We start from the raw sequence: 19,280 nt of genomic DNA, 5'->3' as shown, positions 1-19,280 counted from the left end.
GCGTATGTCGTCATCACAACAGTAACGTCCCCTTTGCTCCCGTTACAATCCGATCCACTTTCTGCCCTTCGCTGTGTGTGCTGGGCTCTCGGTGGACAGGAACATGTCTCGGGCTGCAGAGAGACTCCGACTGCTGATCAATCACCTTGATCGACAACCCGCTTTTATCGTATCCTTGTATTCTGCTATGAGATTAGAGCTGAAACAGGAACATCCGCCAGCCGATAGTGGTACACCGAGCCGGGGATAGAGCTGGTAGCCCAGCTCCGGACCGGCCCGGAATATGGGGAAAGAGTGAATAACTCAGAACTACTGTTGTTATGAAGCTGTATATGCTTTTGTCGCTTTCATGCTCAAAACGACATTGGTACTGTTATTCTGAACCGAGACTGTCGTCGCTGTCTGTGTAGTAAGCTAGCTAGCTATATGATGATAACAGTAACGGGAGGGCTTTGAAGTCGTAGTTTATTTATTATGTTATAAACGGATGACCTCTGGTGTAGGCGCCACTTTGAATAGCTCAGACGGTTATTCAGTATGCAATTAAGTCACTAAGAAGCTAGCGTACTAACTATATCTTTACTTATTTTCATTAAATGTTTTCAGTGTTTTTACAGCCGAGGCTGGGTTTGCATATTGCACGACGTAGCTTTACACATTAGCGCAGTGACAGTGCACATTTTATAGTATCTAACTAATGGTGACTCTGCGCAGACCTGATCAACGACCAAAGGTCAATATAGCACAGCTGTAATAGCCCCTAGCAATGTACGAGTGTTATTGGGAGCAATGTGGGAGACAATTCTAAGCTTAAAATGGATCAGAAATTTCCAAATGATACATCTCACTGGATTGTTTCTTCCTTGACTTATTTTCTTCAGACAGCTGCACCCACTTTCACCCAAACCTACACCTACAGTCCCCCAAAGAAGCTGAGGTAGGCACACAACCTTCATTTTGCTGCCTCAGGCTGAACACACAACTAAAATCCATGTTTATCATTCACTTTGACATGGTTTCTGTAGCACAGCCTTTGACCAAAGATTCAGCTTACAGTCTGTTTGTACTTTTTTGTACTTCGTTCCCAACTCTCTAGTCACTGTTGTGTGTCCTTGGGCAAGGCACTTTACCCACATAGCCTCCAGTGTACTCAGCGGTGTATGGCGCTCTTTGCTGGGCTGCCTTAAGCAATTTCCCCATTGTGGGACTAATAAAGGTTTCTCAATTTGTAGTAGAGAAATTGAAGCAAGGTGTCTGGACTTGTAGAGTTTTCTTGAAAGATGTTTCGCTGCTCATCCAAGCAGCTTTATCAGTGTGATGAAGCTGATTATGACCTGGATGAATCTTCATCAACACGTACTTTGTAGTAGTCAAAGAAAGGCATCACAAGCCCAGAATGAGACTGCAGCTGGAGTCTAATGTAAATCTAAAGTGGATATTAATGCAATATTCTCATGGATAGCATCTTTCAATTATTACCAGTGCAAAACAGCTTTTTATTCCAGTTAAAGGTGTATGGTCATGTGATATTAGTGTGTCGCTCTGTGGGCAGATACTTTAGGTACAGACTTGCTGACACCTGAACAGCGTCTTTTCTATGAGGAAAATGGATTCATTCTCATCAAGAATCTGGTGTCTGACGAGGACATCAACAAGTTCAGGTATCCATCATATACTAAAGTACTGAATATTAATTATATTAAAATATCTGTAACTCTTTTAGAGGTGCTGAGTGTGATGTTCTTCTTCAGGAAGGAGTTTGAAAGAATCTGTCGCCAGGAAGTGAACATTCCTGGTCTGGTGGTTATGAGGGACGTGGCCATCGCTAAGTCAGAGTTTGTTCCGGATCAGAAGGCAGTCTCCAAACTTCAAGACTTCCAGGAAGATCCTGAACTGTTCCGGTACTGCACTCTACCAGAGGTAAGAAGGAGAGGCACACATAATTGTTTACCACCAGTACTTAATAGACTTGAACACTGATCCATCTTGTGCCTTTGCATGCCAGATCCTCAAGTATGTGGAGTGCTTCACTGGACCGAACATTATGGCCATGCACACCATGCTGATCAACAAACCTCCTGATGCAGGACAACGAAAAGTCCCAGATAAAAAATTCTTTCACCGTGAGCGTCATTTTCAAATTCATATGTTTTAATCAACATATGTATCCGTATGAGCAGGTTAGAAATGCCTTGTCCATCAGGATTTTCATCTGAAATCTTTGCCAAGTTTAACATGGGAGCACATGGGAGGAGGGAGTGGCGCTCCCTTCACTTGAGGGTCAGCTGACCAAAAATCGTGGGTCACATGGCAAAGACAGGTGTACCAGCTTGACCAGGACAAAAATTCCTACGTTTTGATATATAATTTATGTATTTGGAGCACCCACTGTGGCCAAAAATGGAAGTAGTTTGCCTTTTTTTTCTGTTTTTGAAAAAGTCTGAAAATCTACAGTGCGTGACATCTTCACACACTGGTGAGACAAAAAAAGGCGTTTCGACAAAACTGCCATAGCTCCTAAACTTAACAAAATTGAAACACACATGTATTTGAAACAATTAGAAACTTGAACACACATGCTATATGTTTCTAAGGAATCAAAGGCCATTTTTCAGAAATATTTTTTTTTCTAAAATATGATTCTTTGGGTTTGCTGCAAGTGTTTCTGCAGCTGCCTACTAATTGTCAGCAGGCTCATCAGGGCGAGTGGCTGGACGGTGGGGTGTAGGGAAAACTTTGGTGGTGGGAGTATGAGGTACAGGGTCGATGAGGGAGGGAACCAGTTGCTGCTTCCTTGTCGGTAAAGCTGAAGCCAAATACTGTATGCTTACTTGAGGAAAGGGAAGTGGGTTGTCTTCTCCTCCTCTTCTTTTACCTCGGAGGAGTTAAGCACTACTTGGTTCTGTGGTGCATACTTCTCCTTGTAGTTAAAGAAGTCCCTCTTGGTCTGATCTAGTTGCGTTTGCAGTTGCTAAGCTCCAGTTTAAACATTCTCGCCTCATCTGACAGGTTATGTTTTTCCTCTTTCAGCATCCGGCGAGTGCCCTCACTTGCATAAAGTTGTCCCTTCAGTGACATGATCTTATTGTTGAGTTCACTGCCAGTCTGCCATCTTTTATTGAGCTCCTGTTTTACACCAGACAGCTCCTGCTTCAGTTTGTCGAGGAGTTCATCTTTTTCTTTCATACTCGCCATCCGTTCCTGTAACATTTGTTTAGCTTGTTCCAGCTCCTGACGCCAAAAGACATCATTGCTTTGACTGGTGTCTTTGTCTGAACTCTGCATCTCTAGGTTATGTTCCAACAGGTCCATATGTTTTTTCTGATCTATTTGCTGCTTAAGGAGAGACTCGATGTGGAGCATTTGATCTTTGATCTTTGCTCTTTTTCAGCCACATCTTTCTGGCTAGCCTTCTTCCGCTGCTTGAATCTCTCTATGACTCTGCTCAACTTTTCCTTCTCATCATCTGCTTTGGCAAGGGCTTGCTCTGCTGCCTCCTTGCCACTCAGATAAGAAGCGGCCAACTGTTTCTCCTCTGAAAGCTTTTGCTCATTCTGCTGCAAGCACTGCTTCACTCTCTGCAGTTCATGCACTGTGTTTTCATGTGCTTTCTTGTTTTGCTCCAGTTGAGAACTTAAGCGTTTGTTGGCACTGTCTAAGAGTCTGAGCTGTTTATTCAGTTTATCTTTAGCCACATTAGCTTTGTTGTGTTCTGACTGAAGAGTTTTGTGTTCTGACTGAAGAGTTTTGAGTTCTGACTGAAGAATTACCAGGTTAGCTTTGACGCCGTCTTTAGCTTTGTCGACCTTTTCAGTCTTCACTATCTGCTGGCTAAGCTCGCTTTCTAGTTTGGTAACAAGAAACTTTAAGTCTCTTATCAATGTGTCTTTGTCTTGAGCTCCTTTTTCCTTTAGTGTTTCTTTCGATTTGAGTGCGTCATACTGTTTAACTATTTTGGCATTTTGTGTTTCCAGCTCTTCAATGACAAGACTCAGTCTTCTGGTTTCTTGGCACTTCTCATCTAACGTCTTCCTTGTAGTGTGCAGATCTTCCTGGAGGCTTTTATTTTGGTGGACCTTGAGTGTAAAAGAGCTCCTCAGTTTATTAAGCTCTGATTTATTCTTTTTCAGCTCCTTTTGCACAGACTTTATATCTTCATCCTTCTTTCTAATAGTGCATTCCAGTTTTCTGACTATAAGATCATGTTTCTCGTGTCTTTTCAATGCATGCTCTAACCTGTTGTTCTGAATTTTCAGAGAAGTGATCTTGAGCCCTTGTACGTCGTTTTCTTCTTTTGCACATTCTAATACTCTGTCTCTACAGATAATCTTCTCCTCTGCTTCTGACAGTTGCATCCGCAGTTCATTTTGACGGGTTTGAGCCTCATCCTTGAATACTTGGAAATCATTTATTTCACATTTCAATTCTTCATTTTCAGCTTCCATCATGTATATTGTGTTTTGCAGCCCTTCTATCTTCATCGCCTTTTCTTTTTCAATGCTGTATCGCTGCTTAACAACTGACAGTTCTGCCAAGTGACTTTCAAGATATTTCCTCAAGGTCTCATTCTCTTTCTCCTTTTTAAGTAATGCAGACTGATCTCCACCAGATCTTTCTGTAGCCCTTCAATAGTTGCATCCCTTTCCTGGACATCCTGAAGAAGTTTGTTATTTTGTGTGTGTTTTCTTTAGACCTCTTAGCTTTTTCTGGAATTCCTTTTTGTCTTCTTCGATTTGACACGTGAGCCGTCTCTCCGAGTTCATTGAGTTCGTCAGTTCCTTTTTCAGCTCTTCAATTGACGGTTTTGAGTCCTTAGCTGGGCGAGACATTGTTGCAGACTAATATATAAATATATATATATTTGTGTGTGTGTATATACTGTCTTTAGACAAATTGAGCAGTCAAACAAACAATTATGACATCATAACATTTTTATGACATCATAATGACATCATAACATCATGGTAATGAGATCAAGAGACGTGTGATGTGTCCCATGAGTGTCCTAGGTTAAATTGCACTAGCAACAAGGTGACTCATGGGTATCGTGTGACCTCACACTGTAGTTGCGCCGCCATCATTAGGAACCGGATTCCAACATGCTGCTGCGCTGTGGGCTGTGACAATTAAAATCACAAAGAAATGGTTTAACCTTATAATACCCCAAAACCCCAGAGCATCGCCAGAAATAGATTGCTGACATCAGGAGGATCACTGGACGTCCACGGAACACTCCAGATGTGCAGTGAGCACTTTATTTCCGTAGCAATAGCGACAACATTCCTGAGGCCAGTGGGTCAGCGGGAAACATAGCTACTGTAAAGACCCTGTCCTCACTGAAAGCAGTGTAAGATGCCCCAGTAAGTTTGCCCAGCATTTGTGAAAAAACTGACAGGTGAGTGTACCAGACTAAGGGCAGAGGTCTATGAGCTTCGGGACAGGGTAAGCAAGTTATCTTTCCAGCAGGAGTCTTTCAAGAACAAGGATGAGATGGTGCAGGACATAACTGGGCTTCCATCCTATGCCAAGATGAGGTTCGTCTTCACGTTCCTGTCTGGATCCTAAAGGAGGGGCTGTCTCTTTTCACTGCTTTTAACGACTTTAATGAAAATGAGACTGGACTTACCACTGCATTTCTTGACATATTATTAATGTGTCAAAGCCTACTGCAAGCCAAATTTTAATAACACTTTAAATGTCATGTTGTCATATGTAGTCAAGTATTGATATTAATAACTCTACAGGGAGCCATATCATTTGTGTCTACTGGTTGAGGTGGGCAAACAAGTGATAAGCACATCACACAGAACAGTGGCTTTCTAGAAAATCTGTCACCCTGGTGATGCGGTGCGAGCAGATGGAGGATTTAACCCATAGAGATACTGTGGGCTTGTACAGTGCTCATCTCAAAATACCTGCCTTCATTTAAGGGAAACCAAAACTACACCCAGTGAACTTGAGACAACGAGGGGGCTAGCAGCTGTTCGGATCCATGTGGAACATGTCAGTCTGTGAGAACAAGAGAGAGGGGGTTGTAGTCTGGCAGACTACAACCCCCTCTCTCTTGTTCAGGAGAGCTTAATCACTTGACAAGATGGTCAGAGTTTGCTGTGCTTTGTGCAATATGTGCCATCTGTGGTGCCCTCAGAATAGAGACAAACTAACATTGTGTTTGCAGTTTAATTCATGACAATATAACTGTTTTCTTATACAAGTCTGTAGCTTATTTTTTAATTAAACAAAACAGGTGGCAATAAAATATAGTGCATTTCTTTCCTCATTCACAATCATTCATAATGATCTCATAACTCCATTGCTTTATAGACCACATGGTTAATTAAAGTCTGTAGATTTTTAAAATAAAAACTACTTTAAGGTAGGCATTGTGGAAGAAAACAGCGTCGCCACTGGATCCGCTGGATTAAAAGTCCTCCACTGGTCTCTATTTGTATTTACTTAGCACCTTTCATCTCTATATTACAGCCATGCAACAGTTTGTGCTCAGTCATACTGTTTTACTGCACTTATTGGATTTTTTATTGGCACTTACTTTTGTATTTAATGTAACTTGATACCTCTGGTAAAAGAATTTCCTTCAGAATTAATAAAAAAAAAAAAATCTTTTGTTATCTTATCTTATGATAAACCCTGATGCTTAACCTGAAAGTATACACAATATTGAGAAGATCCCTGTCATCACTCCCCACCTTGGTTCTCTGGGCATGTCAGTTCAACCAAGTCTAAGGATCTTGGAGTTATGCTCGATAAATCTTTGTCCCTTGCCACTCAAAACAATTTGTAAAGAACTGTTTCATTTAACTTTGAAATATCTCAAAATTAAGGCCGATGTTGTCAAAGGCAGATCTAGAGATGATTATCCATGCTTTATCTCGTCTTGTTTAGATTACTGCAATTCACTTTTCACTTGTTTTAACAATTCTGGACATCAGCGCCTGCAATTGGTTCAGAATGCTGCAGCAAGGCTTTTAACAGGATCAAACAGACGGTCACACATTACCCCGATTTTATCTTCTGGCTCCCCATTAAATTCAGAATTGATTTTAAAAATTTTAACCCTAACTTTCAGAGCTTTAAATGGGCAAGCCACCCAGTACATCACAGACATGCTGGTGTGTTACTCCCCTGGACGCGCTCTTCGATCCTCATGCCAATACCTTCTTGAGGTTCCAAAAACCCGCCTTAAAACCCAGGGAGACTGATCCTTTCAGGCAGTGGCTCCCAGACTCTGGAACGCCTGCCCCTCTTTATCCGTGTGGTTGACTCTGTTGGTTCTTTTAAACGGCAGCTGAAAACACTTTTATAGGTGCAATACTCACCATAGTGGTGCTTTTATTTACTGTTATTTTTTTTAGTTGCACTATGTACAGTTTATAAACCACTCACCTGTGCAACAACTGTTAATATGTAAACTGTTTTTTGATTGAGTCTATTTTATAATGTATATATCTTTTATTGGTAGTCTATTTTATAATGTATATATCTTTTTATTAACTTATCCCTTGCTGTCTGTATGCCTTTGCAAAAATGCAATTTCCCCATTGTGGGACTAATAAAGGTTTCTTAATCTTAATCTTATTCAGACAAGTGTAGCAGGTGCTATATGCCTCAGGTTGGGGAAGAGGGAAGGGCAAGTCGACCCACATATATAGGGCTCCCTTTAGGGGGGTAACAAATGTGTTGGGGTTTTGGTTCTGCCCGGTGGAGTAAGGCAGGTCCACACCTTGCTCCACACTGGGCTGCAGGGAAGCCATACAGGTATGCGGGTTGGCTGTAGCCTACCTTTGTTTTAAATTATTTGATGGGTGGATTGATTTTGTTTTATACATTGCAGATGGATGTTCAGAAGAAGTAGACGTAATCGCAAGTCGTTTGGTCATGCATCTGCCAGGTATTTCAATGATTATTAATCATATGCAGGTATTTTTTAAGCATGGCAAGTGAGCCGGTGTGTGGCACAAAAGAACTGGGAGGTGCCTTTGGGGCGGACTAGTTTTTCTTTCTTTCTTTCTTTCTTTCTTTAATAATTTGTTTATTATTGTTATTTCGTTTCTTTCTTTAGTTTTTTTTTTTTAGTTGCAGTGCCTTAATACTCACGCGTGCAGTGGAATCACAGTGTTCATAAAGTGTGGGGTGGATTTTCCTTTATTCCCGACGGCCGTTCTTGGAAGTAGGGTAGTGGAGGTGGGTGAATTCATTTTGTTTGATTGATTATTATTGTATTAATAAATTGATTCGATTAGACCCACCTTCTCATCACTTCTTCAGCTGGTCTCTTAGCCACGTAACACAAGCTTTTAGTTGACTGGGTTTTATTGCGTTGTTTTTATTTCATTTTAATAAAAAAAAGCAAAAGCTTTTTGTGATCCTATCTGTGAAAGGTGCTATAAATAAGTTTACTTACTTACTCACTTACTTCTGGGTACACTGAAGTTTGCACCCCGGTGTACGTTGTGCGTATGTCGTCATCACAACAGTAACGTCCCCTTTGCTCCCGTTACAATCCGATCCACTTTCTGCCCTTCGCTGTGTGTGCTGGGCTCTCGGTGGACAGGAACATGTCTCGGGCTGCAGAGAGACTCCGACTGCTGATCAATCACCTTGATCGACAACCCGCTTTTATCGTATCCTTGTATTCTGCTATGAGATTAGAGCTGAAACAGGACATCCGCCAGCCGATAGTGGTACACCGAGCCGGGGATAGAGCTGGTAGCCCAGCTCCGGACCGGCCCGGAATATGGGGAAAGAGTGAATAACTCAGAACTACTGTTGTTATGAAGCTGTATATGCTTTTGTCGCTTTCATGCTCAAAACGACATTGGTACTGTTATTCTGAACCGAGACTGTCGTCGCTGTCTGTGTAGTAAGCTAGCTAGCTATATGATGATAACAGTAACGGGAGGGCTTTGAAGTCGTAGTTTATATATTATTATGTTATAAACGGATGACCTCTGGTGTAGGCGCCACTTTGAATAGCTCAGACGGTTATTCAGTATGCAATTAAGTCACTAAGAAGCTAGCGTACTAACTATATCTTTACTTATTTTCATTAAATGTTTTTCATGTGTTTTACAGCCGAGGCTGGGTTGCATATTGCACGACGTAGCTTTACACATTAGCGCAGTGACAGTGCACATTTTATAGTATCTAACTAATGGTGACTCTGCGCAGACCTGATCAACGACCAAAGGCAATATAGCACAGCTGTAATAGCCCCTAGCAATGTACGAGTGTATTGGGAGCAATGTGGGGAGACAATTCTAAGCTTAAAATGGATCAGAAATTTCCAAATGATACATCTCACTGGATTGTTTCTTCCTTTACTTATTTTCTTCAGACAGCTGCACCCACTTTCACCCAAACCTACACCTACAGTCCCCAAAGAAGCTGAGGTAGGCACACAACCTTCATTTTGCTGCCTCAGGCTGAACACACAACTAAAATCCATGTGTTATCATTCACTTTGACATGGTTCTGTAGCACAGCCTTTGACCAAAGATTCAGCTTACAGTCTGTTTGTACTTTTTTGTACTTCGTTCCCAACTCTCTAGTCACTGTTGTGTGTCCTTGGGCAAGGCACTTTACCCACATAGCCTCCAGTGTACTCAGCGGTGTATGGCGCTCTTTGCTGGGCTGCCTTAAGCAATTTCCCCATTGTGGGACTAATAAAGGTTTCTCAATTTGTAGAAGAGAAATTGAAGCAAGGTGTCTGGACTTGTAGAGTTTTCTTGAAAGACGTTTCGCTGCTCATCCAAGCAGCTTTATCAGTGTGATGAAGCTGATTATGACCTGGATGAATCTTCATCAACACGTACTTTGTAGTAGTCAAAGAAAGGCATCACAAGCCCAGAATGAGACTGCAGCTGGAGTCTAATGTAAATCTAAAGTGGATATTAATGCAATATTCTCATGCATAGCATCTTTCAATTATTACCAGTGCAAACAGCTTTTATTCCAGTTAAAGGTGTATGGTCATGTGATATTAGTGGTGTCGCTCTGTGGGCAGATACACTTTAGGTACAGACTTGCTGACACCTGAACAGCGTCTTTTCTATGAGGAAATGGATTCATTCTCATCAAGAATCTGGTGTCTGACGAGGACATCAACAAGTTCAGGTATCCATCATATACTAAAGTACTGAATATTAATTATATTAAAATATCTGTAACTCTTTTAGAGGTGCTGAGTGTGATGTTCTTCTTCAGGAAGGAGTTTGAAAGAATCTGTCGCCAGGAAGTGAACATTCCTGGTCTGGTGGTTATGAGGGACGTGACCATCGCTAAGTCAGATTTTGTTCCGGATCAGAAGGCAGTCTCCAAACTTCAAGACTTCCAGGAAGATCCTGAACTGTTCCGGTACTGCACTCTACCAGAGGTAAGAAGGAGAGGCACACATAATTGTTTACCACCAGTACTTAATAGACTTGAACACTGATCCATCTTGTGCCTTTGCATGCCAGATCCTCAAGTATGTGGAGTGCTTCACTGGACCGAACATTATGGCCATGCACACCATGCTGATCAACAAACCTCCTGATGCAGGACAACGAAAAGTCCCAGATAAAAAATTCTTTCACCGTGAGCGTCATTTCAAATTCATATGTTTTAATCAACATATGTATCCGTATGAGCAGGTTAGAAATGCCTTGTCCATCAGGATTTTCATCTGAAATCTTTGCCAAGTTAACATGGGAGCACATGGGAGGAGGGAGTGGCGCTCCCTTCACTTGAGGGTCAGCTGACAAAAATCTTGGGTCACATGGCAAAGACAGGTGTACCAGCTTGACCAGGACAAAAATTCCTACGTTTTGATATATAATTTATGTATTTGGAGCACCCACTGTGGCCAAAATGGAAGTAGTTTGCCTTTTTTTTCTGTTTTTGAAAAAGTCTGAAAATCTACAGTGCGTGACATCTTCACACACTGGTGAGACAAAAAAAGGCGTTCGACAAAACTGCCATAGCTCCTAAACTTAACAAAATTGAAACACACATGTATTTAGGAAAATGAAGGCCATTTTTCAGAAAATATTTTTTTTCTAAAATATGATTCTTTGGGTTTGCTGCAAGTGTTTTCTGCAGCTGCCTACTAATTGTCAGCAGGCTCATCAGGGCGAGTGGCTGGACGGCGGGGTGTAGGGAAAACTTTGGTGGTGGGAGTATGAGGTACAGGGTCGATGAGGGAGGGAACCAGTTGCTGCTTCCTTGTCGGTAAAGCTGAAGCCAAATACTGTATGCTTACTTGAGGAAAGGGAAGTGGGTTGTCTTCTCCTCCTCTTCTTTTACCTCGGAGGAGTTAAGCACTACTTGGTTCTGTGGTGCATACTTCTCCTTGTAGTTAAAGAAGTCCCTCTTGGTCTGATCTAGTTGCTGTTTGCAGTTGCTAAGCTCCAGTTTAAACATTCTCGCCTCATCTGACAGGTTATGTTTTTCCTCTTTCAGCATCCGGCGAGTGCCCTCACTTGCATAAAGTTGTCCCTTCAGTGACATGATCTATTGTTGAGTTCACTGCAGTCTGCCATCTTTTATTGAGCTCCTGTTTACACCAGACAGCTCCTGCTTCAGTTTGTCGAGGAGTTCATCTTTTTCTTTCATACTCGCCATCCGTTCCTGTAACATTTGTTTAGGCTTGTTCCAGCTCCTGACGCCAAAAGACATCATTGCTTTGACTGGTGTCTTTGTCTGAACTCTGCATCTCTAGGTTATGTTCCAACAGGTCCATATGTTTTTTCTGATCTATTTGCTGCTTAAGGAGAGACTCGATGTGGAGCATTTGATCTTTGATCTTTTGCTCTTTTTCAGCCACATCTTTCTGGCTAGCCTTCTTCCGCTGCTTGAATCTCTCTATGACTCTGCTCAACTTTTCCTTCTCATCATCTGCTTTGGCAAGGGCTTGCTCTGCTGCCTCCTTGCCACTCAGATAAGAAGCGGCCAACTGTTTCTCCTCTGAAAGCTTTTGCTCATTCTGCTGCAAGCACTGCTTCACTCTGCAGTTCATGCACTGTGTTTTCATGTGCTTTCTTGTTTTGCTCCAGTTGAGAACTTAAACGTTTGTTGGCACTGTCTAAGAGTCTGAGCTGTTTATTCAGTTTATCTTTAGCCACATTAGCTTTGTTGTGTTCTGACTGAAGAGTTTTGTGTTCTGACTGAAGAGTTTTGAGTTCTGACTGAAGAATTACCAGGTTAGCTTTGACGCCGTCTTTAGCTTTGTCGACCTTTTCAGTCTTCACTATCTGCTGGCTAAGCTCGCTTTCTAGTTTGGTAACAAGAAACTTTAAGTCTCTTATCAATGTGTCTTTGTCTTGAGCTCCTTTTTCCTTTAGTGTTTCTTTCGATTTGAGTGCGTCATACTGTTTAACTATTTTGGCATTTTGTGTTTCCAGCTCTTCAATGACAAGACTCAGTCTTCTGGTTTCTTGGCACTTCTCATCTAACGTCTTCCTTGTAGTGTGCAGATCTTCCTGGAGGCTTTTATTTTGGTGGACCTTGAGTGTAAAAGAGCTCCTCAGTTTATTAAGCTCTGATTCATTCTTTTTCAGCTCCTTTTGCACAGACTTTATATCTTCATCCTTCTTTCTAATAGTGCATTCCAGTTTTCTGACTATAAGATCATGTTTCTCGTGTCTTTTCAATGCACGCTCTAACCTGTTGTTCTGAATTTTCAGAGAAGTGATCTTCTTCTTTTGCACATTCTAATACTCTGTCTCTACAGATAATCTTCTCCTCTGCTTCTGACAGTTGCATCCGCAGTTCATTTTGACGGGTTTGAGCCTCATCCTTGAATACTTGGAAATCATTTATTTCACATTTCAATTCTTCATTTTCAGCTTCCATCATGTATATTGTGTTTTGCAGCCCTTCTGTCTTCATCGCCTTTTCTTTTTCAATGCTGTATCGCTGCTTAACAACTGACAGTTCTGCCAAGTGACTTTCAAGATATTTCCTCAAGGTCTCATTCTCTTTCTCCTTTTTAAGTAATGCAGACCTGATCTCCACCAGATCTTTCTGTAGCCCTTCAATAGTTGCATCCCTTTCCTGGACATCCTGAAGAAGTTTGTTATTTTGTGCTTGTGTTTTCTTTAGACCTCTTAGCTTTTTCTGGAATTCCTTTTTGTCTTCTTCGATTTGACACGTGAGCCGTCTCTCCGAGTTCATTGACTTCGTCAGCTCCTTTTTTCAGCTCTTCAATTGACGGTTTTGAGTCCTTAGCTGGGCGAGACATTGTTGCAGACTAATATATAAATATATATATATATTTGTGTTGTGTGTATATATACTGTCTTTAGACAAATTGAGCAGTCAAACAAACAATTATGACATCATAATGACATCATAACATCATGGTAATGAGATCAAAGACGTGTGATGTGTCCCATGAGTGTCACTAGGTTAAATTGCCTAGCAACAAGGTGACTCATGGGTATCGTGTGACCTCACACTGTAGTTGCGCCGCCATCATTAGGACCGGATTCCAACATGCTGCTGCGCTGTGGGCTGTGACAATTAAAATCACAAAGAAATGGTTTAACCTTATAATACCCCCAAAAACCCAGAGCATCGCCAGAAATAGATTGCTGACATCAGGAGGGATCACTGGACTCAACGGAACACTCCAGATGTGCAGTGAGCACTTTATTTCAGTAGCAATAGCGACAACATTCCTGAGGCCAGGGGTCAGAGCGGGAAACATAGCTACTGTAAAGACCCTGTCCTCACTGAAAGCAGTGTAATATGCCCCAGTAAGTTTGCCCAGCATTTGTGAAAAAACTGACAGGTGAGTGTACCAGACTAAGGGCAGAGGTCTATGAGCTTCGGGACAGGGTAAGCAAGTTATCTTTCCAGCAGGAGTCTTTCAAGAACAAGGATGAGATGGTGCAGGACATAACTGGGCTTCCATCCTATGCCAAGATGAGGGTCGTCTTCACGTTCCTGTCTGGATTCCTAAAGGAGGGGCTGTCTCTTTTTCACTGCTTTTTAACGACTTTAATGAAAATGAGACTGGACTTACCACTGCATTTCTTAACATATATATTTAATGTGTCAAAGCCTACTGCAAGCCAAATTTTAATAACACTTTAAATGTCATGTTGTCATATGTAGTCAAGTATTTGATATTAATAACTCTACAGGGAGCCATATCATTTGTGTCTACTGGTTGAGGTGGGCAAACAAGTGATAAGCACATCACACAGAACAGTGGCTTTCTAGAAAATCTTTCACCTGGTGATTGCGGTGCGAGCAGATGGAGGATTTACCCTTGGAGATACTGTGGGCTTGTACAGTGCTCATCTCAAAATACCTGCCTTCATTTAAGGGAAACAAAAACTACACCCAAGTGAACTTGAGACAACGAGGGGGCTAGCAGCTGTTCGGATCCATGTGGAACATGTCAGGTCTTGTGAGGAACAAGAGAGAGGGGGTTGTAGTCTGGCAGACTACAACCCCCTCTCTCTTGTTCAGGAGAGCTTAAATCACTTGACAAGATGGTCAGAGTTTGCTGTGCTTTGTGCAATATGTGCCCATCTGTGGTGCCCTCAGAATAGAGACAAACTAACATTGTGTTTGCAGTTTAATTCATGACAATATAAACTGTTTTCTTATACAAGTCTGTAGCTTATTTTTTAATTAAACAAAACAGGTGGCAATAAAATATAGTGCATTTCTTTTCCTCATTCACAATCATTCATAATGATCTCATAACTCCATTTGCTTTATAGACCACATGGTTAATTAAATTCTGTAGATTTTAAAAATAAAAACTACTTTAAGGTAGGCATTGTGGAAGAAAACAGCGTCGCACTGGATCCGCTGGATTAAAAATTCCTCCACTGGTCTCTATTTGTATTTACTTAGCACCTTTCATCTCTATATTACAGCCATGCAACATTTTGTGCTCAGTCATACTGTTTACTGTACTTATTGGATTTTTTTATTGGCACTTACTTTTGTATTTAATGTAACTTGATACCTCTGGTAAAAAGAATTTCCTTCAGAATTAATAAAACCTTATTAATTACATTTTTTAATTAATACATTACATATTTATAGCACCTTTCACAGATAGGATCACAAAAAGCTTTTGCTTTTTTATTAAAATGAAATAAAAACAACGCAATAAAAAAGCCCCCAAAAACCCGCCTTAAAACCCAGGGAGACTGATCCTTTCAGGCAGTGGCTCCCAGACTCTGGAACGCCTGCCCCTCTTTATCCGTGTGGTTGACTCTATTGGTTCTTTTAAACGGCACCTATAAAAGTGTTTTCAGCTGCCGTTTAAAAGTCTAGGTTTTTGGAACCTCAAGAGGTTTTTGGAACCTCAAGAAGGTACTGGGCATGAGGATCGAAGAGCGCGTCCAGGGGAGTAACACACCAGCATGTCTGTGATGTACTGGGTGGCTTGCCCATTTAAAGCTCTGAAAGTTAGGGTTAAAATTTTAAAATCAATTCTGAATTTAATGGGGAGCCAGAAGATAAAATCGGGGTAATGTGTGACCGTCTGTTGATCCTGTTAAAAGCCTTGCTGCAGCATTCTGAACCAATTGCAGGCGCTGAGTCCAGAATGGTTAAAACAAGTGAAAAGTGAATTGCAGTAATCTAAACAAGACGAGATAAAAGCATGGATAATCATCTCTAGATCTGCTTTGACAACATCGGCCTTCATTTTGAGATATTTCAAAGTTAAATGAAACAGTTCTTTACAAATTGTTTTGAGTGGCAAGGGACAAAGATTATCGAGCATAACTCCAAGATTCCTTAGACTTGGTTGAACTGACATGCCCAGAGAACCAAGGTGGGGAGTGATGACAGGGATCTTCTCATCTTTTTCATCATTCTACATCAGTAGAAGTAGGGTTGGTTGGATCAGACAGGAAGAGTGACAGCATCATATTCAGTGAGGCAGCCAAAGCAAACAGGCCTGCCTCCTTGATCAAAAGGATTCGCTATCCAAGCTCTTCTCAGTTTTCTTCTGAGGCAACAAGGTCCATAGAATAAAGGACAATTAAATATGGTGAAGGTTGTTGTAGTTACTTGACATGAAGTAACCTGTTTGGCCATTCATCCATGTTCAGTTTATCAATATATTGTGTATACTTTCAGGTTTAACCCTTTAAACCCTGGCCATATTAAAAGAAAAAATCACCTAAAAAGACATTCCCGAAGAAAATGAGGAAATGCACCACAATAATAATGTGCATATGTTCTTGGTGTCTAGGGACATCTAGGGACCTCAGAGAATGCATTTCCAGTGTTTAAAATATTGTGTCTATTAGTATGCCTGAGTAAATTAGAAAAAACTACAGGAGAAATGTAACAATTTTATCCTCGCCTGAGTTTTTTTCCTATTTGACAGAGGAAAACATTATGCTAACAATGATTCTATGTACACAGATGCCATTGATCACATTCAGCTATTCCTTGGCTACAAATATACCAAATTTGATAGAATTTGAACAAAGAGCAAAGCCTTCACAAAGGTTTTAGTAGGATATCCAGGCGGACACTCAGTTTGGCACAATTTGGCACCACATTGCCAAATAGGTTACTATAGCTATAGCTAGCTTACTCATTTCCAGTGGAAACTGGCTGGAAAATACAATTTATATCCATTTCACTAGTCTATTGCCATCTACTGGAGCTTTTGGGTATGAATTTACCTTGCACTTCATCAACTTCTACCATTATGCACAGTGTAAAATCAATAGAAAAAAAACATCAAAATGTATGATTTTGTCTCCAAATAGAGTAGTTTTTATTATAATAACTAATAACTAATGTACATTAATGAAAGTCCAACCAAATATTAGGTAAAGAAAATAAAAATAACAACAAGGAGAGGTGATGCCTCAGTGTTGAGCCCAGATGGGCCTGGGACCTCACTTTCCTCTTCTCTTCCCTCTTGGCTGTGAAAATAATAACAATTATTATTATCTGTAATTGCATACATATTGAAATACACATATTATGTAACAATATGTAAAGACAGTATTGAATAGGATTGAATCATCCTTCTTCATCTCTGTTCAGCTGTTCCCTTAGGGGTTGCCAGTCAATCATCACCACTATCCTCTGCATCCTCCTCTCTCACCCCAACTACCACCCTGCTGTCTACTATGTTGTGTACACGTATATATATATAATAAATCATTTTATCGATCAACACGGATATTAGCAACAAATAGTTTACACTTCAAAATAAATGTACAAAACTTACTCAAACTGGGTCTATCTTTTCCAACGTTCAACGTTGCTGGCAACGGGGTCGAACGAATCCGGAAATTCCTGCCGTTGAAATTCTGCTCCATGCCCCTCTCGTCACGGTATCATGAAGAGATACGCTAGCTAACAACCTAAAAAAACCCTCTGACACTTACTGAAACTCACTGAAAGTCACCGAAAGTCACTGAAGCACACTAAAGCAACTACAACCTCCACAAACACATACGCGTAGTTAGCTAGCGTTAGTGTTGTTGCGTCTAGTCTTTACACAGGGATTTTACGTCAGCTGGGTATTGTAGTCCATTAGATTTTTTTGTACCATTCGATTCAGTAGCTTGTCCTCTTTCATTGGACTACAAACATGGCCGCAACCGTGGCAGAATTTGATCAGAATTTGAAGTAATAGTGCCTGTATGTTTTCGGCCCTTCGGCGGGCCCATCGGCGGGCTTTTAACAGGATCAAACAGACGGTCACACATTACCCCGATTTTATCTTCTGGCTCCCCATTAAATTCAGAATTGATTTTAAAATTTTAACCCTAACTTTCAGAGCTTTAAATGGGCAAGCCACCCAGTACATCACAGACATGCTGGTGTGTTACTCCCCTGGACGCGCTCTTCGATCCTCATGCCAATACCTTCTTGAGGTTCCAAAAACCCGCCTTAAAACCCAGGGACTGATCCTTTCAGGCAGTGGCTCCCAGACTCTGGAACGCCTGCCCCTCTTTATCCGTGTGGTTGACTCTGTTGGTTCTTTTAAACGGCAGCTGAAAACACTTTTATGCCGTTTCAGAGTCTGGGAGCCACTGCCTGAAAGGATCAGTCTCCCTGGGTTTTAAGGCGGGTCATTGGGGGCTTTTTTTATTGCCTGGTTTTTATTTCATTTTAATAAAAAAAGCAAAAGCTTTTTGTGATCCTATCTGTGAAAGGTGCTATAAATAAGTTTACTTACTTACTCACTTACTTCTGGGTACACTGAAGTTTGCACCCCGGTGTACGTTGTGCGTATGTCGTCATCACAACAGTAACGTCCCCTTTGCTCCCGTTACAATCCGATCCACTTTCTGCCTTCGCTGTGTGTGTGGGCTCTCGGTGGACAGGAACATGTCTCGGGCTGCAGAGAGACTCCGACTGCTGATCAATCACCTTGATCGACAACCCGCTTTTATCGTATCCTTGTATTCTGCTATGAGATTAGAGCTGAAACAGGAACATCCGCCAGCCGATAGTGGTACACCGAGCCGGGGATAGAGCTGGTAGCCCAGCTCCGGACCGGCCGGAATATGGGGAAAGAGTAAGAATAACTCAGAACTACTGTTGTTATGAAGCTGTATATGCTTTTGTCGCTTTCATGCTCAAAACGACATTGGTACTGTTATTCTGAACCGAGACTGTCGTCGCTGTCTGTGTAGTAAGCTAGCTAGCTATATGATGATAACAGTAACGGGAGGGCTTTGAAGTCGTAGTTTATATTATTATATGTTATAAACGGATGACCTCTGGTGTAGGCGCCACTTTGAATAGCTCAGACGGTTATTCAGTATGCAATTAAGTCACTAAGAAGCTAGCGTACTAACTATATCTTTACTTATTTTCATTAAATGTTTTCAGTGTGTTTTACAGCCGAGGCTGGGTTTGCATATTGCACGACGTAGCTTTACACATTAGCGCAGTGACAGTGCACATTTTATAGTATCTAACTAATGGTGACTCTGCGCAGACCTGATCAACGACCAAAGGTCAATATAGCACAGCTGTAATAGCCCCTAGCAATGTACGAGTGTTATTGGGAGCAATGTGGGAGACAATTCTAAGCTTAAAATGGATCAGAAATTTCCAAATGATACATCTCACTGGATTGTTTCTTCCTTGACTTATTTTCTTCAGACAGCTGCACCCACTTTCACCCAAACCTACACCTACAGTCCCCCAAAGAAGCTGAGGTAGGCACACAACCTTCATTTTGCTGCCTCAGGCTGAACACACAACTAAAATCCATGTTTATCATTCACTTTGACATGGTTTCTGTAGCACAGCCTTTGACCAAA

The 19,280-nt window shown here is 41.3% G+C and overlaps 1 long non-coding RNA gene and 1 pseudogene across 1 annotated transcript; both read left to right on the top strand.

Moving 5' to 3' along the window:
• Nucleotides 1-19,280, top strand: part of LOC114447045 (phytanoyl-CoA dioxygenase, peroxisomal-like) — a 22,350-nt pseudogene continuing 3,070 nt past the window's right edge.
• Nucleotides 8,438-9,398, top strand: LOC114447049 (uncharacterized). The gene is made up of 2 exons (XR_003671811.1): nt 8,438-8,642; nt 9,356-9,398. It is a non-coding gene; the product is annotated as an uncharacterized LOC114447049 (long non-coding RNA).

The sequence above is a fragment of the Parambassis ranga genome, chromosome 2 (assembly GCF_900634625.1).
Source record: "Parambassis ranga chromosome 2, fParRan2.1, whole genome shotgun sequence".
Classification (NCBI taxonomy): Eukaryota; Metazoa; Chordata; class Actinopteri; family Ambassidae; genus Parambassis; species Parambassis ranga.
Note: the sequence above shows the minus strand (reverse complement) of the source record. Positions and strands in the feature narration are given on the sequence as shown.